At 38.9% G+C, this 22,062-nt stretch overlaps 1 long non-coding RNA gene across 1 annotated transcript in view; it reads right to left on the bottom strand.

Annotated features, from left to right (window-relative positions):
• Positions 1 to 21,861, bottom strand: part of LOC110366728 — a 66,298-nt gene extending 44,437 nt beyond the window's left edge. Inside the window, exon 1 of the long non-coding RNA XR_004933126.1 lies at positions 21,752 to 21,861. This is a non-coding gene — a long non-coding RNA (uncharacterized LOC110366728). The remainder of the gene's footprint in view (positions 1 to 21,751) is intronic.
• Between the last annotated feature and the right edge of the window lie 201 nt (positions 21,862 to 22,062).

Genomic DNA, 22,062 nt, shown 5'->3' with positions numbered 1-22,062 from the left:
AAATCATAATAAATATTAACAATAAAAAGTGTTTTAGCTTCCTATTCTATGTATTCAATTTAAAAGTTGAGGACTAAATTGGAGGACAGATGATAAAACTGGACGATACATTTTTGATGAAAAGGACAGTTGCCTGGTTTGGAGCAATAGACTCAACCATGTGGACGAAAGCCCATCGAAGATTCACGAGAACAACTTTCTCCTTGAACAACCACGCTGCGGATGGATTACAGTCACAAACGTATGTGCTTTCTGCAGCACATGCAAGAAAATTGTGGAAAAAAAAAAAAATTACATGGCAAAATTTCAGGCACTTTATGAGAAGCAAACAGGAAACTCGTGAAGACTTGTGGAGGGACGATCTGCACCAATGCCGCTGCAGGTCAGCTGAAGGTTTGATGCCATGCAACGCTCCTTTATATAAACGCATGTGGAGACTCTTCTCTTTTATATCAGCATGCACACAACGTTACCTCATTTTCTTTTTTTCTTTTTGTTGTCGTCTTCTTCGGCCCTCATCCTCCTCTCTCGGATTACGTTTTGTTTTCACCAGAAGTGCTCTGGCTGTTTATCGTCAAAGTTGTTTCAGAGCATTTCCGTCTTGAATGTTTAAGGAGAACAGCAACATTTATTTCTTCGGAGATCACGGCATGTCAAAATACTTCAGCATTATGGCCTAAACAGCTATGATATAGCTACGTATACTCAATGCATGACGTCAGTATTAAATTGCTTGCAGTTTTCGACGGAGCGCGGGAAAACGGAGGAGCGATGACGTTATTCCATGAAAAAAATGCATGACGGAGGAAACTGTTAGAAGGAACTAATGTGCTTAAAACAGAAGAAATCTTAAAAAATAATTACTTTCTGAAGATTTTTTTTCCTCCTGTTTGTATTTCCTTAAAGCTTTGGCAACTGAGTGCATGGGAACATTTAATTTGATTTGTGAGCCCATTTTTTTTCTGTTAGTTTGAAACAGAAAAGGAGTATAATATTGAACAAAGTTCGTAGAGCATATATCTAAAAATCAGTTTCCAGTGCCTTGAAGCCCGTCTCGTTATGAAATTGACTAAAGTGCCTCCTGTTATAAGAGCTTACGTCGTGCAGCTTAACCTCTCCTGTTATAATGATGCACTGATCCCACATTTCTGCCACTGAGGGAACAGTTTACTGCATATTTTCGGGTTAAAAAAAAACCCTTCACCTAACTTAATCGATGACACAAAGCTGCAGCCTATAATCAGAATTGCTAGCAAATAATCAAATTTTCATTTGGTCAAATCCAGCTGATACTAAATGTTTATATACACTGTATAAAAGGAAACCCTGTCTGACAGTGCATTTGACTAAACTTGACTTATTTTAGGTCAGTGAGGATTACCAACATTATTTCTTTATGCTAAAGCAGTGATAAAAAAGTATTTTTTGGGGGATTGATTTTATTTCCCTCCTCAAATTCAGATGTTTACATAAACTGGGATTACTATGCCTTTAAAGGGAAAGCCCAGATGATGGTATCAAGACTTTCTAATCTTAAAAGAGGTATAATTGGGGATGTATTTAAAGGCAACGCCTCAAACACGCTGCTTTCTTGTAAGACATCATAGAAAGATGAAAATGAACCAACCAAGATGCCGGGAGGTGAACAGTGTACCTTCAAAAAGTGCGGTTCATCCTTGTGTCTGATTTTTAAATGTCTGAAGGTACCTCTTTCATTTATTCAATCATATGCCAGTATGAACACCATGAAAATGGCCAGCTGTCATATTGCTCAGGACGGACAGTCTGTGTCCCAGACATGTGCTAAATAAGAGCATCAACCCAACAGCAAAAGCAGATGTTCTTGTGAAGATCCTGACTGACTTTAGCAACCATGTCTCTACAGAGAACTGAGTCTTTCACCTTATAGAGGCCAAAAGGCCGCTTAATGGGGAAGAAAAGGCAACAAAAATCCAGATTACAGTTTGCAAATGCAATAAGAGACAAACAGGTCAGGGAGAGAAACTCGGACATCTCTTTCTATCAAGTTCTGGGTCTTCCCGAGGGTCTCCTCCCAGTGGGACGCACCCCGAAAACCCCCAAAGGGAGGCGCCCAGGGAGAATCCTGATCAGATGTCCAAACCACCTCAACTGGCTCTTGTTGATGAAAAGAAGCAGTGTCTCTACCTCCCTGCATAGCAGAGCTCCTCCTCCTACTCTAAGGCTGAGCTAGTCTCCGGGGTGAGCTCATTCAGCCACTTATATCCAGGATCTTGCTCATTTGCTCATGATCCAGAGCTCTTAGGTGAGGGTCGGAGTGCAGACGGAGCGGTACATCGACAGCTTTCCTTTTCGACTGCATGCTTGGGCAGACATGGGTCTCCACCACCACATTAGATACAAAGTGGCTTCAGGTCAATGTTTTTGGAGCGCCCATCACAAAGCTCTGCTTTCCTTCAAATGGACGATTTATGGGCAGAGCTGAAAATGTGCTAAGAGTTCTCACCCAGTTCCAGCAGTTATGTCCGAATTGGGCCAGAATTTAAGCAAAAGCACCAAGAGACGCTTGAAGAAGGAAATCCAAAACATTTGACCAAAAATCATAGAGTTTAAAAGGCGATTCTACCAAATACCAAGTAAATGAATGAAAACTTCTGAGCTAAAAAAAAAAAATGATGTTGGTAATCCTCACAGAGCTAAAGCAGGACAAGTTTATCCAATTTAATGTTAGTAAAAATATGGTAAGGCTGGTTTTCATCTGGGAAACATCTGAGTTTAACTTTATGTGCAGGACAACAACAGGAGTCCAGATTACTGAAGACCAACAGGCGTCGCTTGAATTTATCTGCTTTTCTTCTGTGGGCTTATTGGTTACTTAGACAAGTGACCCATTTCCAGATAAATCAGGAATTACACTTCAAAACAAGTCGGTTTTCAGGCTGATAAACTTAAATCAGTTTTTATCAGCATCTGAGTTATTATCATATAGATGTTATATGAATTCTAATTAAAGGCTTACAAATTGAGTAAAAAAAAAAAATCTAATGAAAGCACAAACACTGCCACTTTCCGCCAGGACCAAAAATAGATTCTTTCCAGACTAAAACCAGAGAGAAATGAAAGCGAGCCTGTTTTATTTTGGCTATCCGTCCCTCATCAGGCCCCTTCGTTTGCTCGCTCTGATGTTTTCAGTGAAGAGGAAGGAGCAGGGAGAGGATCCTGCTTCATGTGCCTTGGAGCTGTGGGACGTTTCGGTTCAGGGAGGGCTGATGGATCTGCAGAGGCACTCAGTGTTTCCTCTGCAGAGCAGCATTAGTCATTCTGCATGCCAGTAAAATGGCGCTGCTGCTGCTGCTGCTGCATCAGGACAGGGAAGCAGAGCTGTGAGAGCGACGGGTTTTTCTGCAGGACAGAAAGAACCGATGGACGTGACTGCTCCTAATGGGCCGACATTATGTTCTAAAGACGCGTTTTTTTTTTTAAGTCCAAACTTACAAGACAGGATCAGGTGGGTTTGCTACAGCGCCACCTGATGTTTGGACGAGCAAATGCTCCAGTATATCTCTGCGGCTTTGCAGTACAACCTTGAACTTGTCAACATCTTGTAATGTACAGCTCAAAACATTCTATGTATTTTATAGGTTCTAATGGGATTTTTATGAAGTGTAAGGAAAATCATATATTTTTTTAAGTTGTAACAGATAAAAATCTGGAAAGTGTGTGGCATGCATAAGTTTTCAGCCCCCCTGAGTGAACAATTTGCAGAACCATCTTTTACTAAATTACAGCTGGAAGTCTTTTAGGGTATGTCTCCAACAGTTTTTCACTACTACAGACTGAAATCTTATACACATCTTTACAAAATAGCATCAATGGTCAACTGGAATTAAATGTGGACTTTGACTAGACCATTCTAACGCGTCATTGATTTGATCTCAGCCATCCCATTGTAGCTCTGGCTCTATGTTCAGGCTGGTTGTCCTGTTGGAAGGGGATCCTACTCTCTAGTATTTCATCTTCTTTAGCCTGCTAAGGAGCGGCTTTCCCACAGAATGATGCTGCCACCACCTTGCTTCATTATAGGGATGGTGTGTTTACGACGATGTGGGATGTCACTTTTCTGTCACACAGAATTTTTTTTTTTTCCTGTAGGCCAAAAAGTTTAATATCTGTCTAATCTGACCAGAGCAACTTCTTCCACTTGATCGCTATGTCTCCCATATGGTTAGAGTGGCGTTATTTTTGCCGCTCATCCATAAAGACCAGATTTGTGAATCTGAAGTTTACCGTTCATATTCTTCCACCTGAGCTGTGGCTCTCTGCAACTCCTCCAGAGTTACCAGGGTCCTCTTGGCTGCTTCTTAATGCTCTCCTTGTCCAGCTTGTCATCTAGGTGGACGTCCAGATGCAGGATTGAACAGATGCAGAAACATGCATCTAACAGAAACATATGGTAGATGTTTAAAGGGTGGGATGTTGTTGTAGGACCCGACCCTGCTTTAAACCGGATCACAACTTTCTCTCTGACATGTCTACTGGGTGCATTGGTCTTCAAGTTTTGTTCTCTAATGTTCTCCAACAAACCTCTGAAGCCAGAAACAGAACAGGTGGATTTACATTGAGACTAAATTATATTAATGTGGACCCTATTTACTAATGAGGTCATAATTTAATTGGCTGAATTGGATTTTTTTTAGGGGTGTCAAAAAGAGAGGGGCTGAATACAAATGTGTGCTACATTGTCTGGATTTTTTTCAGCAAAAAATGTTAAAGCAATAATTTTCCTTCCACTTTAAAATAATGTGCTGCTTAGTGTTGATCTATCACATTAAATACCAATAAAATAGACTGAAGCTTGTGGTTGTAACGTGAATCTAGTCACACTTAAGTATCGCTTCAGATGTGATGCAGCATCAAGAAAACCAACAAATTAAACTTTATTTAACAAATTGATTTAAAAGTATTGCATAAACTGTGAAAACAGGAAAACGGAAGAGTTTTTATTTAATCAAAGATGGAGAATTTCATGTTTAAAGGGAAAAAAACTGCATTAAGTTTAAACAATTACTTTACCATAATCAAACTTTGAGATTTTCAGTCTGTATTTTTATACAAACATCCAATTTACATTTAAACCGTAAACGTAAGACCCCTTAAGAAGGTAATTTTCTCGACTCTAGAGTTTAAATGATATGAATCTCATTTTTATACACCTGTGCAGCCAGGACAGGTATATGAAAATAAGGCAAAAATTTTACATAAACAGGAACAGGAAGAAAAAAAACATACATTTGTTTTGTATTTCCCAGACTAATCCAGAAAAAAGTGCTCCATTGCTTGAACAACCTTTCAAGTCTAGTTGCATCATCGTCTGGAGAGACATTGCTATCAGCTCTTCTGACCATCAGTCGAAGTTTTAAAAACCAGATGGTTATGACGCCTGGGTGGTCACATGTACCTCAGAGGCATCTGTACACCTCAGCCGTCAACCACCTACTGCCCTCTGGTGGCCATTCTAGACACTCCAGACATTCCGGGTCCTAGTAAATAAAATATTCAGCATCCTAATCAGTCGGTTGAGTCAGACCCAAACCATTTTATGTCACGTCTGTAATTACAGCGGTATCTTGTTAATTTTTAATAAGTTCAGAAATTCAATTAAAAAAGTTAAACTCGTATTGATTAATTATACAAACAGTGTTATATTTCGGGAATTATTTCTGCTGGTATTGTTGATTACGACTCACACATAATTAAAAACCTAAAGTTCAGTTATTCAGAAGATTACACTATCAGGTGAAAACATTAAATATTGACAATTGTTACAGAAATGAAATGTTATGGCTATAATGCACAAAGTTGGGTATGACTGCAGACCTCACATTTATTATCTATTTATAGTTATGCGCAGCCACCACATAAAAAGCTCACTGCCAAAGAAACTAGCTGTTTACATAGTGCTGCATCCAAGCATATGAACAGAAAGTTTAGTGGATGGAAAAAATGTGGAGGAAAGGTGCACAAATTGAAATATATATCATTATCGAGTGCATATGGGGGCAATACCTTTTCCACCCCTGATGTAAAATTATAATTTTCTGATTAACTTTATTCTGGGTTTTTATCAGCTGAGAGGATTGATACAAAGAGGAAACACTGAAAATATATCACTCTGTGTTTGATGACGCTATATACAGGTTTCACATTTTGAAAATTTACTTTACAATAGGATTGAGATTAATTTAGATGTCCCTATGTTTCTCACAAACATCACAATATCTCCACTAGGTGCCAGAATAACAACCATGCTTTCTCTAAGTAAGCTGTGCTGCAGCTTTGTGTCATCGACAAGTTTCCTAACTGCCAGGTTTAAATCCCTTTAATTAGTCTGGAAAAACTACGTAAAAGCTACGAAGGTGCTATGTGGTAAAAATGCCGAAGGATTGAGAGAAAATTCAGATATGTTACTTGTTTTGTTTTTTTTTTTTAGTTATATAAGACAGAATCACATTAATGGTAGTTTATTTAAGATTATTGATTAAAAGCACCGTCAGGGTAGTTGATTGTCTTTAAACTGGTTTATGTTCATATTCGGAGGCCAGAGTTGGAGTTTTCTGCAGCAGACGCCACTGAAGGGACCAAATCGTGTTTTGCAGGAGTTTCCTCTCCACATTTTTACTGCTCGATCTGCAGTAAACACATGAAAACTTTGTCACTTTTCCAAATTAATGTCCAGTTTTTATCTCTTTAGTAAATTTAAATACAAGCTTCCAACTGCCAGAACAGGATTGATTTCCAGTCGATTATATAAGCCGTAAAATTAGTTTCTAACTGAAACACTCTGCAACTGCCGACGTATTCAAAGATTTTTAGGATTTATTGATCGAAATAATTTGATTTGTTGCTGCTTTGAGGCCTCCGAACGGCCTGAAAAGTTGTTTGGTCTCACCAATGAACTAAAATCAGCTCCGAAGTGTCTCATCCTCACATCTTTCACGCTGTCTTCAATATATCAGTCGTTAAAACGAAGGGAATCAGGATTTGCTGCCAACTTTAAGTTGCTTTGCATCATTAAGCTGCTGGAAACTTTGTTCTTAAACAAGCAGAAATAAGGAAGCTGCTCTGCTCATCTTTACATGCATTTCTAGCTAAAAAAAAATGTAAAAAGCAACAAAGGAAAATAAATGAAGATTAAGTACATGCAAAAATAAAGCAAATTGCAGGGAATTGATCTCAGATATTTTAATTATTAAAACTTTAGGTAGTATGGGGGTTCAGTTTTTTCTGAATCCTTTCAAAACGACACATTTTTGTCATTTCTGCTCAAATGCTAAAGTCTCAGGCGGAACAAGTCCAATCATTTTTTTTTTATTCTGTGAAAATGTATTTTTTTAAGTCTTTATTTATTGTAAACGTGTTTGACATTAATTTATCTGACTTCATTTGTTTTTCAGCTTAATGCTGAACTACTGATAAATAAGGTTTATTTCTCAGATGATGATGGTGAGACCTTAGCAGAGTTTCTGAGAGATGTGAAGACGATTAAAATATCCCAACATGCAGGGATGGCTGCAGGATTCACAGTCTAAACATGAGTTTTACTGCCAGGGTGACAGCTGCCTTCAGCTGGTTAGATTTTATGTTTCCTGTCAGCCAGAAACCAAAATGTCGTCCAAACTGAAAGTCTCAGAGTTGGATGCTTTGTGTAAAAGAAACTAAGAGCTATATTTGTTTATTTCTGATGGTCTGTGGGGGTTTTATTCTGGTCTTGTTGGTTGTTTTAGTTTGTTTTTACCGTTTCTCTCCGATTGGCTGCTGCTTCCGTCTGCAGAGCTTTTCATTGGCCGCTGAGGCAGAGTCTGTAACCTATGCAAGGTTAGTCAGCAATTTCTGTCCATTCAGATCTCACCATATATCAGCATCTTCAATAAACCCTGGAAAATAAACAGCAACTTCAGTGTCTGCCTGATTTTCTATCAGCACAGAGAAACTTCACTGTTCAAATATCTAACCTCGATTGTTCAAAATCACACAACAGTTTCCACGGTTATCAAAAAAAGATAAAACCAAAAGGGTGTGAAACTAATTACACCCTTGCTGCTGCCAAAGAACTGAAGATTGAAAGTAAGAGCCAGAAGTTGCTGATCAAATCATCGATAGAACGGTCCCTATTGGCGTTAGCGTCTGTAAAAGCAGGAGGTTCTTGTGGTTTGCAATTCTGAAGCAAGCAAGAGTTTCCGTCCCATTTAATCTCCAAGATCTCATCAGGGAATTCTTCAGGAGGTCCAAGAAAAAAAAAAAAACAGAACAACAGCTAAAGCCCAGCAGAACTCACTTGCCTCAGTCAAGGTCATGTTCATTCAATAATAAGAAAGACTGGGCAGAAATGCCCTCATAGGGGAGTTTAAAGGCAAAAATCACTGCTGACCAAAACGAACACAAAGTTCCAGCTGATATTTACCCGAAAAAGATTTTATGTTCCACCAGGAAAGTCTTTTTATGAACTGAGAAGCCTTTTAGAAAAGCATTAAAACTTCTGTCAAACACTGCAGTGGACGTGTGATGATCTGGGTAGTCAGTAACAGATGGAGCCATAAAGTCTGCTCTCAACCAAAGAACTCTGTCTACAACGCACATCACAAACAATTGTTAAGAGGAAGAATAAGTTAAGGCCCAACTGTGCAAAGCTCAGAGAAATAGCAGAAAACCTAGAGCTCCATCTCAGAGTGTCCGGAGCAAAATGTGAGGATCCAGGATCTGAAGCTGAATTAGCGGAACAGTGATTACAAACATGGCAGCAAATCTACAAGGGACTGTGTGGAAAACAAAAGAATCAAGCTGTTTCAGTGGTCTAGTCAAAGTCCAGCCCTCAATTTGATTGAAACGCAAATAATCTGTGCAAACCTTGATCAACTCAAGTGATGTTGGAAAGTAAAAGTGTCACAAAAAAATAAAAAAAAAACTGCTGAGAGCTATTTCTGCTGATGGTGGAATTACTAAAAGCTGCTGAACCATGTGGGGAAATTACTTTTTCCCCAAGACTGTTTAAAAGGTTAAAAACTAATGAGGACAATAGAAAGGGGGGAGCACATGCCAGTGTTTGGCTTACGGCACTCAACTAACTATATCAGCCACTGATTTTTATGATGTGATTAGACAGGATCAACATGTGCAAAGTCAAAGTACAGGAACAAACGGTGAAGAACAACAACAGCTACAGCAGCAGCACATGTTGATGTGACGAGGCTAAAATAATCCGGCATGCGAAGCAGCTCAGAGAGTCCGAACACGTTGATCCTGCTGGACTCTAACGTCCCCCAGAAAAGCAGGGTTAAAAGGTCAGAGAAAACCGTCACTGGGAACAGGAATTATTCTGCATAATTCTCAGTGTTATGCCCAGAAGAAAATAAATGCAGTGGAATAAAATGGAATTTTATAATGGAGGAAAACGGAAACAAAAAAAAACGAGGAGAGGTAAGTGTTGGGATGTTTAACAGAAAAGGAGAAAGGTAGATGGAAATTAATACAGAAACCTTGGAAGAACTAAAATAAATAGGAAATAGGAAAAGCAAGATGGAGGCAAATGAAGAAAACGAGAAAACAATCAAAATAAAAAAATCACAGGAAATGGGAAACATTTCCAAAAATATGTGGGATCATACAGATTTCAAAAGATTTATTAAAATTAATTTAAAAAAAAACATAACAGAAGTAAAACTAATCAAAAGATAATAAATGTAGTGGAAAAATAACCAGGGATTATTATGGAAAATGGGAAAATAGAAGGAGCAAATTAAGTGAATTTAGAAATAGACAAAATACTGAAAGGAATACAAAAAAAAATGCCACAAGATGCAAGACAGGCACAAATATTGCAGTTAATAGGATAAAATGTTGTTCTCAGGTCGGAGGTTAGTTGGATCAGTCGAGGGAATCATGGGGACAGGATGGGGTTTCCACATCAGCTGGCGTCTTGAACCAGAGAGGAATTTCACATTAAGGTCACCAGCAGCAGCAAAACGCAGTGACTCACACACTTTGTCCTCAGGCCGGATAAACTCAGTATCCTGCCTTTAAATTTTCCCTCTTAAAACACACAGTTTGGATTATTTTATGATGCTGTTGGGTGATAAATGTAGCTGGGATGATTTCAGTTTGGAGAAACAGGAAATAATCCAAGCTAACCGCTAACACCAGATATCCATCATTGGTGTTCAGTTAACTATTTTGTAAGCCGAAGACCAATTATCACCATTCTAGCCACAGAAATGCAATGAAAACTGTCAAGAAAAAATAAAAAAAAACAATCCACAACGTCTTGAAGCAACTTTGCATGCACATGCTATGGTTAGCATACACGTGCTACTATTAGCATACTTACATCTACGTATAAACAATTAAGATGGTTTTGGGACTCTGGGGAAATGATCGAACAAAGATATGATGCGTTTGACGAGTCTGAAATATTCTGGGAAGAAGAAATATTGGAAAAATGTCACAATCAACTTAACTGTCTCGAGGTAAGTCGGGAAAAACAGGATTTGCTAATAACTGTAGGGTTGGACGATCAATACACGTAAATTGATGATAGAAAAAAGGGTCAATAAAAAGTTAAATGTAATAAAAGTTTTCCTTCATTATGCGGTCTAGCCATGTAGGTTAATATTACACTCAGTTAAATCCTCCCAACCAATCACAACGCAGACGCCGTCACCAAGCTCCGCCCCCTTCAAAGGGTCCAGAAAGCGCACGTTCTTTTCTCTTTTAAAAACTTGCAGTTTTGATAAAAAAAAGTTTGAATTCAGTGTTTGTGAGTTCTGTATCTAAAAAAGGGTTGCTAAGCAACAGCATAAAATGGTCAGGGCTGCACTTAAAATATATGTTTTGAATTAGTTTATAATTATTGATATCGATCCAATATGATTTTTATTTTATCGATATTTTTTGTCCTCTATCATCCAGCCCTAAATAACTGTACTTCATATTTTTGGTTATTTTTACGAACTTCACAAGCTGACAGTGTTTAACTTTCACAGTATTCTATTGGGAGTAGTTAGGGACCCATGCGTTTACGTTTTAGAGAGGTTCGAAACTCAGTTTGTCACTCAGGGTCCCTGATTGCTCCCTTTGCGCCACTCAGTGGGGGAGCACACTGCTCCCTGAGGGATGGGTTAAACGCAGAGACAAATTTCCCCTGTGGTACTATAAGGGGAAATATTTATTTATTTATTAAGTTAAACACACTTACTTATATGGTTGTGGAATACAGATTAATAGTAGACAACTGCGAGAATGACACGTTTTGCACCTAGCAGTCATATTGCGTTTAGAGGTTAATGAGAACCCCAGTCTTTGCAAATCAGACTTTAGGGGCTGACTTTCATTCATTTACTCACTAAAGAAACACTTTTAAGAAACAGTTCGGAAACTGTGGAAGAGGTAATGGATTTAAGAGACAACTGTCAAAACAATTGCAGCTATCGCAGTTTTATACAGGTATAAGAGTTCATACAGAACCTCTGACTTGAAATACCGCCTTTAAGGGTTTATTTTTCCCATTTGAAACCCAGAAGTTGTAACTAGAGATGAAATGCAGCATCACATTGTAAGTCATCCAGAGGTTTGGTATTCTTTTTATTTAAAGGTACAGTGGATTATCGTTCTTGGCTTTGAGTTCTGGGGGGATCACCTCATCTATTGGTTGTCCCACATGCCAATCATTGTGACGCGCTCAGGTAACACCAATGTGCGTGCACACGCTCCTTGTTAGTTTCCACTTGCTGGCTGTGGATGCACACTTCTAGTGTTTATGTATCCAGTTAGCTTCAGTGTTACTTTCTTACCATTCCAGTGTTTCCCCTACCATTCAACAAGGGGGGCACCCCGCCAACAAAATTGCCCGCCCCCCAAGAAGGTCAGGATATGCAGTAAATTATTATACGTCTGAGCATCTGAAGACATCAGTGGAGTCTGTTCTGATTGGGGAACAAGGGGCTAACATTACAGATAATTTTTTTAATTACCAAGAATTATCCCCAACAGAAACAGTATCGCTACATTGGGAGCGCAGGATTCAAAGGGATAAATGGGTCCTTTGTCCGTGTTTTTCTGTTGGGCTACAACTGAAAAAGTATTCATTGTTTGTTTCATCTGGTGCCCTGATTACTTCAATACACTGAGATTGTTTGCCTGACACAAATATGAGGATGATCACGTCTGTTTAAACTCGATTATTATAAGCATTAAAGCTCAATGCAGCACGCTCTCAACAAGTAAACGGCTTTAAGATCATTTTCAGATGTTTACAAAAATACTGTTTGCTTTGATTGTTGCAAATCATCCAAAGTCTGTCTGTTGGAAACAAAAATCCACCTTCCTTAGCCCATTCCTGAAAACAAATGGCTGCTTTATTCTTGGAAAACGCATTTTTGTTGCTAGATACACCCCACGAATAGATAAGAAGCAGATCCCAAATGTAATAAAATTAAAATTTAATAAAGTTAGGCTCCAAAATATTATAAACTCTGGCAGATCTAGATTTTAAAGAGATTTTCCTTCAAATAAGAAGGAAGAATGGTAGGTAGACTTCAAAATATAACAATGTATAAATTTACACGATAGAGACAGAAACATAAAATGAGAGACAGAAAGATGAATTAACAACAGAAAGGTGGCTGCCCGTATAATAATGTATGTATTATGTGATATTAATGGGAAGCTAAGTGGAAGAAAGGAGATCAATCTTACAGTTAATGCACATAAAGACAGAATTTTTAGGGGAAATGCTGCATTTATTACCTATATTTCCAGAAAAATCGTCCACTCTACCTTTATATCCTCTAAAATGTTCTCTAGGAACCCCCACGACACAATAAACGTGTAGAGATTGTTCGTCTAATAAAGCTGATCTTTGCCCTGTGTCCGGAGCAGACAGTGTATGCTAACATTAGCATGCTAATTTAGCGAGTGTATGCAGCCAATTATCATGGTTTTCAGAGTTATAGAAAATGGTCCAAGCACAGTTATTCTCTACATGTCTCTACAGTTGTGGTTTATCCTGTGGGATTCACAGCCACTGTAGACAAAAAAATAAACTTTTATCGTATATATATATAAAAAAAAAATATTAAGGATGCACAGAGGCAAAAATTTCAACCAAAGTCAATATTTTAATATTGCTGTTTTGGCTGATACCTGATAAATACAAATGTTATATATATTTCCCTATCCTTTCGACATCATTGAAAAACAACCATACCACTAACATTGCTTCCCTGCTACCATATGGCCAACCCCCCCCCCCCCCCCCTGCATTTCCACTCCAGAAACAGATAGAGAAATGGCAATAAGATGGAAATTAGCAATCGTTGTCCCAGTTTTACTTAACGTACCTATACTGTAAATCATCCATCTCTGGGGAAATCATAAGAAAATATTAGATTGTGGAGGATGTGGAGGAAATCATATAGATCAGCATATATTTAACCTTACATCACACTGTGGCAAGAGATACTATCATGATTTAATTATATTAAGGTCTAAGAGTCTGATGTGGGTGTGCTTTCTTTTTAAGACAAATTTGGACTCCAGCATCACACTGTTTTAATATCATACAAAACCCAAATCTATTTTAGTTCAAAAAGAATAAAAAAAATTAAGGGCTGTATAGTAACTAAAACAAATCAAACCAAGACAAAAATACTAATGAAATATAACGGTTAAAACGAACAAACAATAAAGGCAGAATAAAATATACTATAAACACAGTGGTACTACTTAGACTTTTCATTTTAAATTGGTTTCATTGTTTCTTTTAAGCGTTTTCATGCATTATCTTTTTATCTCTTTTTTTATGGATGTGTTTTAGCTTATAGCAATGTACAGCACTTTGTTTCAGCTGTTGGCTGTTTTTAAGCGATTCATAAATAAATATGGTCTGGTATGGTAAAATAAGGGAGAAATAATAACAAACCAACTGACACTGTGTCAAAACCCAGTGAACATAAGAGTGTATTTTTAAGAGACTTAAAAACAAAATACTGTTTAATCTTGCCGTTTAAAGGGTTTTATTTTAATCCATCATATTCTGGTTCTGCACTACATGCAACCTAAAAAAAAAAAAAAAGTACACAACTCTAAATATCTAATCTTTAAGCAGACTGTCATACGTGCAGAAAGAACGGATGGACAGTCCAGATTTCTTTTACCCTAATACCACCGCCCTTTTTGAAGGCGCAGTTTGTTCCTTGTTTTGCTTTGCATGAATCATATTGCGGCCACTGCAGCATACAGTAAAATGTTGGAGTGTGTTCTGTAAACGAGAAGAGCCTGCTCCTGTATATGCGGAGACAAAAGGCAGCCTGGAGCAGAGTGTAAGCCAGGTTAGTGTGGGTGGATGCACAGGGAGACCCACAGGAGGATAAAAAAAACAAAAACAACAACAGAAGCACACAGGGCAGAGGAGGAGGACGTAGACAACCAAACATATGAAGGCTTTCTATATGGGCAAAGAGGAGAGAGATACAGCACAGGAGGAAAAGAGGGTGGCTTGTGGAAGATTTACTTGTAAAAGTTGTGGTGAAAGTAAAATTGGAATATTTCAGCATTTCGAGTTTTCGCAGCTTGCCAATCTGCAGCGTACAGGTGTGTGAGAACACAATGCCAAGAAGTAGGGCTGAACGATTTTGGAAAATAATCTAATTGCGATTTTTTTTCTTAAAATTGCGATTTAATACGATTTTTTTTTCCAGTTTTATTTATCATGTCTTTTTAAACATATACAAACAACAAATCAATTTGTTTCCTTGCTGTGCAAATTAGTTGCTAAAAGACCCACAGCATCTAAACTCAGAGCAGTAATGATTGCGTTCTGCCTACAATATATTTCAACCAAAATTGCAATTTTGACTTTTCTCCGCATTAACCACAAACAAAAATGGCCTCTAAATAAAGATGTTTGTAAACAAGGACTATTTTAAATATGAACTTTTAATGTTTCTATTAATCAGAATATTGTTCAAGAGAACAGCTTTTAGTTGATTTGGACATCAATCCTTGTTGAACATAAAGTGCAACCAACAAGCAAGTCTATGTATTAAACTGATTGACCAAAACTTGATGCTATGTATGATTATATAAACTCTAAAACAAGTAATAAAATTAGATTATCTCACTGCTGCAACTGTCTTCCCTTCCATGTGGAGGCAAACCCCCTTCAAACATTTTACCAACACCTAATAGACGTGTCTAATTCCCTAATTGTTACATAGCCAAAAATTGCAGACCTCTGCGATTTGGAAATTGCGTTTTTTTAAATCGCGATTATATTGAAAATGTGATTAATTGTTCAGGCCTACCAAGAAGGAAAGACATCAGCAATGACCTTGGAGAAGCAACTGTTGCTGCTCTTTAATTTGGGAGGAGATATTTGGCCGCGACGCACGGCACCATGTTGGGAGACTAACAAATGTAGAGTAATGACATAAGCACCTCGTACCAACTGGTAGGAGGGTGTCACCTTGCAGTCAACCATCAATCCCTGGTATATCAAGGTATTCAAGTCAAATGTAAGGCCAACTGGATAATAAACCAAACAGTAACCGTAAGCAGAGCAGACAATCTACAACAGAAAGGCTATCAAAGAATCAAGGTGTTGTAATGGCCGGGTCCAGACCCAAGACTGATCAAATTGCTCTGCATTAAAGTGCCAAATAATCTTATCATGCCCACAGAAACCCATTCAGCTCTAACTGCCCTTTTAACTCCAAGCTGTTGTCCTTCCTAGACATTATATATCTGTGGTAGTATTCCTGCCACCTTCAGCTCCTGACATCCTCACGGGCAGCGTGTCGGGTGTCTGATTCAGCTGTCTGGTTCTGCACTTTGCACCTTGTAACCGAAGAGTTCGGACCGATCCTTCTGTCTGTGCTGGCTGCGGCTCACGATCATCCATCATTTAAAGGTCTGCTTTAGAGAGCTTTGTTTGGTATCAATCATTTAGCTGTGCTGTCCTCGTGCCAACTGGGCAGGCAAGAGTGGCCGAGAGGTTCTCTGCGGGACTGGAAGACCTTTAAACAACTTTAAAATATGCAGTTCTAAGTAAAACAGGGTGTGACTAAGTCCAAAAGGTACAACTGGATTGATTAGGTAGTTTCCTTTGACACTAGATAGTTAAATTCATCTGGATAATTTTATGTGTGTGCACTAAATCTGAAAAATGTGACTGAAATCTGATTAATGTACAAATCTGCATTACTTTATTGGTATTCCCTGATGGCTGCAGCCTCCTTCAACAGGATTATGTGGCTTGCTACAGAGTAGAAATGCTTCAGAGATGGTCTGAGGGACAAAATGACAAGCTTGATCTTCATCTGAGCAAACATCTGTGGTCTTCTGGACAAACAGGTCCCATCCATGGAGGTCCCCACCTAGCAAATTACAGCACCTTAGAGGAGCTCCTGCTGACATCTTGGCGCCAGATACACACCTGCAGCGGTCTAGCAGAGTCCACACTTGGACAAGTTTGGGCTCTTTGGCAGCAAAATCCAGACATTTGGTCACAATGTTAATGCAGATTATTGAATTCATTGATAAATGAAGCCCAACATTTTTCTGACCCCCGGCAATCTGATAGAAAACGAGACCGGCATCTCTCAAACCCTTCTTACGATTTCTGGGCAGCTTTTTACATGTTTCCACACGATCTTTTGATAATTACAGTCTTTTGATGGAAAGACTCTTAGGCTACGTTCACACTGCAGGCCTTAATGCTCAATTCCGATTTTTTTTGTGAAATCGGATTTTTTTGCGTGTCCGTTCACATTTCCAAATATATGCGACTTGTATGTGATCTCCTGTGTGAATGCGTTCAACCTAAGTGTCCCGCATGCGCACTCGAGGATGCGATGATGTCACACGTAGCAAGCGTCCTCAGTGTTTGCGGAAGTAAACATGGATTATAATGTGGCGTGCATTTTGCGGCCATTAATTTATTTTCTAACCGGAGCTTTCCCTCCATTGACTGCTCTCCTCATTGTTGTCCGCTATGGATGTCGTCTTTATTCCCGCTTCTGCATAGCAGGACGCAGAATAGTGACGTTTGTCGAGTATCAGTGACGTACAGGTCGGATAAATGCGACCCGGCCGTACAGACACAGGTCGCATTTGAAAAGATCAGATAAGTATCGGATTCAGGACCACGTATCCAAGTGGCCTGGGTCACATTTGAAAAAATCCGATCTGTGTTGTTCAGACTGTCATGAAAAGATCAGATACAGGTCGCACATTGGCAGAAAAATCGGAATTGGGTCACTTCAGGATGCAGTGTGAACGTAGCTTTTTGTCATCACCCTAATCTTTAGCTCCCTCCATAGATTCTCTATCAGAATGAAGTCAGGATTCTGGCTGGGTCGCTCCAAAATACCAATATCACTCCGACTTATATAAAACCTGTTGGTAAAATCAGACGGACTCTTGTATGGAGGGAATACCCCATTGAGGTTAGGCTGGCTACATTAATGAAACAGGTTATTAATGAGCGGAATATTGTTTAAACTGATTTATAATTCTCGTCTAAAAATCCCCCTAATTTAATCTGAGTCACATCTCTCTCTTCTTCTGTCCCACTTGACTTTTATATTTCCTCCTGACATCTCTCTCTTGTCTCTTCAGCCACTTTCTTTCTCCCACCTCGGGGTTTGAAGCAGCTTTTTCTCTCTGCCCGTCTCTTGCTTCGGGATAAATGCGTTTATTTTCTGGCCTTAAAATAGAAATCTGCATGACATATTTTTACATTACTGCTGGTGATAAGCATGATGGGCTGTCGATGGGTCGCCTTAACGAAATGTAGCCTCCCAAATCCCCTCTCTGCTGCACTTAATCTACTGCGAGAAGAGGGAGGGGGAGGGAGGGGGCTGTTAACCAAAAGACTGACAGCGGAGGTGACTCCGCTTACGTAACATCACGAAGGAGGATGGAGCAAACGGGGACACGTTTTAGCTGTTAATTTCCATCTACGAACGTGTTTGCTGGAAAACATGGATCACCAAGAACCACAGGAAGCCCCTTATCATCTAAAGCCTGACTTCAGCTATAAAGAAGCACCCAAGGAGCAGATTCAGAAAAGTCTGAAGGGATAACTTTGTAAAATCCGTGAAGACATGACCAAAAAACTTTGGGTTGCACATACAAAGGATGCAAAATTCAAAACTGTGAGGCTAAAGCCTAAAAACGTTTGAGATGAAGATGTTTTTTTAGCGGAGGAGGAGGAGGCTCGGTCCTAACATGGCCATCTGTGGACAGGTGCATGCAGAGAGAGGCGTGGTGCGAGCAGCAGACATGTGAACATCACATGCAGGGACAGTGAAAAGCGGCTGCTGGCAGACATGCTAATTATAGACAGATTAAACCACCAACAAACAGCTCTGTGTTACACTTTAATGAGGGTGGATATCAAACATGAGCCGTGCTCTCCTTACATCAGTTTTACTCGTCCATTAACTGTAAGATTAATTTGGATCTAGAGATCCCTGAGAAGAAAGTAGCGATCCAAAGTGTCCTGTTTTAATTTGGTTTCATCAACTGAAGATTTATTTGGTGATTTATCCAGCGAGGAAGAGACGCAAGCAGCTTTGAGACCTAGCAAACTAGCATACTACAAGATTTATAAGTGCTGAGTGGGGAAGCCGGTCTGCCTGCAACTCACTACTGTGGGAAACGACAGCAGCTCCACTGGCTCCCAGTCAAATTCAGGAGGAAATTCACAATTATTTTAGATTAGATTAGATTTTATTGTCATTACACAGGTACAAGGCAACGAAATGCAGTTTAGGTCTAACCAGAAGTGCAATAGCAGCAAGTGCAGGACAAACAATGGTTCCATATGTACAGGACATGGATTTTTACTGAATAAATATAGAGATGGATACTATTATAAACAGAATTTTACTGATAGATTTGTCCTACGAGTATAATATATATATAACTAGTATTGTGAACTAAATTTACAGCTGGATATGTACCAAATATAATATTTAGGTTTACATTCAAGGTCATCCGCGACTGGTTTTATTGTTGTCGTTTTTATTCGTTTTCAGTGATGAAAGGATTCATGAAAGGTGCCAAAATCAGGGTTTCCACAACTGTATGATAAGCCTGGCGGGCCGAAAGGCTAATCGTTGCTCATTTATATTAAATAAGACCAAATATATATTAGAGCATAAAATAGAGTAGGGTGGTTAAAATATTTGATGTCTTGATATAGTTAATACAAAAGACTGAATTATAAGGATAAGATTCACATCAATATTGATATAAACTCAGGGATCCCCCAGCGTATTATTAGCCTATACCGCCAGGACTAGACTCATTTCCCATCTGCCTAAATTGTCGCGTTTCTTCCAGCAGCACAGAGACACTCAGCCCATCTCCTCCCTGCAGCCGTTGACCTGACCCAAATAATGAGCCGCTGCTGGAAGTTTTAAAGTCTGCTAACATGTGGAGAACATGCAACTCTCTTTATAGACAAGGTGAACACAAAAGCTTTCCCAGGCAGACTGACACGAAATATGAAATGTTGAATGGGGCTACGTGCTGGATTAGCATGAAAAAAAAAAAAAACTTGGTCACAGTTAAAGCTAATTATTAATTTTATTTGGATAAGACTAGGGATGCAAATTACCAATTAAAGAGTCAATCTAAACGCCTGGAGAACTGGGTCGGCCTCTCTGGTACAGCACTCAACTGGTTTAAATCCTACTTAAAGGACAGGGACTTTTTTGTATCAGTAGGTAACTTTACATCAGAGATGACAAAAATCCCATTTGGGGTTCCCCAAGGGTCCATTCTGGGTCCCCTCCTCTTCAATATCTACATGCTCCCTCTAGCCCAGATAATAAAAAATAACAACATCAGCTACCATAACTATGCAGACGACACACAGCTCTACATCACCATGTCACCAGGTGACTATGAACCAGTTCAAGCATTGAGTAAATGCCTAGAAGAAATCAATACGTGGATGTGCCAAAATTTTCTCCAATTGAATAAAAACAAAACTGAAGTAATAATATTTGGACCAATAGAGGAGAGATCAAAAGTTAGCACACAGCTTCCGTCGCTTCAGCTAAAAACCACCAATCAGGCCCGCAACCTGGGTGTAGTGATGGACTCAGACCTGAACCTTCAAAAGCATCTAAAGACAGTTACAAGGTCGGCTTTCTATCACTTGAAGAACATTTCTAGGATTAAAGGACTGATGTCTCAGCAGGATCTAGAAAAACTAATCCATGCGTTTATTTTTAGTAGAATTGATTACTGCAACGGTGTTTTCACAGGTCTGCCTAAAAAGTGGGTCAGAACGCTGCTGCTGATCCAGAACGCTGCTGCCCGCGTCCTCACTAAGACTAAGAAAGTAGAGCACATAACACCAGTTCTAAAGTCCTTACACTGGCTCCCTATATCTCAGAGAATAGACTTTAAAATACTTCTGTTAGTCTATAAATCCTTAAATGGCTTAGCTCCTAAATACATCACAGACTTGTTATCAGTGTATAAACCATCCAGACCATTAAGGTCTTCTGGCTCCAGCCTACTCTGCATACCTAGAACCAGAACTAAACACGGAGAAGCAGCATTTAGTTCCTATGCTCCAATTATCTGGAACAAACTTCCAGAAAACTGTAAAAGTGCGGAAAGCCTGAGTTCTTTTAAATCAAGATTAAAAACACATGCCTTCAACTGTCCTAGTTAACTGAATCACCACTTTTTTTGTTCTATTTTATTTCTATATTTTATTCCTACTTGCTCCTATTCTGTTTTATTTTGCTATATTTTAATCATGTATGCACTTTGCATTGTCTTTGTACTGAATTGTGCTATATAAATAAATTTGCCTTGCCTTGCCTTGCCTTGCCTAAAGTTGACTAATTAGACTCAGACTTAGACAACTTTATTTGTCATTTTGTATGCACAAAACGACAGAACGAAATTTGGTTGCATACAGCTTGAAAATTATAGTAAATTACAGGATAAAGTGCAGCAGTGATTTAACAGTAAACAATTGAAATGTAAACAATGCAGGACAAAGAGACAGTGTGCGATCACAGTGTACAGGTGAATATGTTTAAAAACTATTTTAAATGAATGTGCAGAAATGATTTGTGCAAGAATGCATTTTAGAAACAGAGTTCGGCAGCATTTGTAATGATCAAAGCTCTAGTTTTCTCTTGTATCAAGAGGGCCTTTCCATTACATGGAGTTTTGTTTTGTTCTTTTACAATGTGCTGAATTTTAAAATAGGCACATCACTATATTTTATGTTTATTGTGCCACATGTGTTACATACTGACTGAATAACCAAAAATGTTGGTTTTCTCACACATTATTAAACAGAAACCTATTGGGTTACTGAACAGAAACAAATAAGTTGAACAGAATAAAATACATAAAACACCAGTAATCCTCATTAAAGCCATCAACCGTGCTTTTGGCATCATGCCTTTTTCTACAAATGTTGGGAAATGCCCTCCGCTTTTCTATCGTCGGTGTAAAATAATCCCACACCGGACTGGGGACGGCTTCACATTGGACGGCCGCCCTCTTCTGGAAGGCGGCCGTCCAATCAGTTAATTTAATTAACCATTAATCAATAATTAATCATAAGTTGATTTGTTTGCATCCCTAGATAAAATATTGATTGACTGCGATCTGCGGACATCAGCAGCGGTCTTGTACCGACGGAGGACACGGGAAAGATTAAAACATGTTTTCTTACCTGACAGAAAAAAAGGTGCTGTGGCCACGGTGATCTGGTTGTTTACTCCCTGCTTATGTGATCTGTTGTAGCTGTGGTAGGAACTGTTTAGCGTCCTTGTTTTCCGTTGTTGCGTCCTTTAAATCCAAAATAAAGTTACAATTATTTCATAATTCTAAAGCAAAAGGGTTTCCCCCCCACAAGAAAAATACTGTTTTTGGTCTACTTCTAGCATTTCTTGCAAAGATGACCTCTGTAGCTACAGTGCCCACATTGTCCTTTTTCTGTCGCCAATAAGCATAAACACATGAATCAAACAAAAGTTTTATAAT

The sequence above is a fragment of the Fundulus heteroclitus genome, chromosome 17 (assembly GCF_011125445.2).
Source record: "Fundulus heteroclitus isolate FHET01 chromosome 17, MU-UCD_Fhet_4.1, whole genome shotgun sequence".
Lineage (NCBI taxonomy): Eukaryota > Metazoa > Chordata > Actinopteri > Cyprinodontiformes > Fundulidae > Fundulus > Fundulus heteroclitus.
The sequence above is the reverse complement of the archived record's forward strand: the minus strand, read 5'-3'. Positions and strand labels throughout refer to the sequence as shown.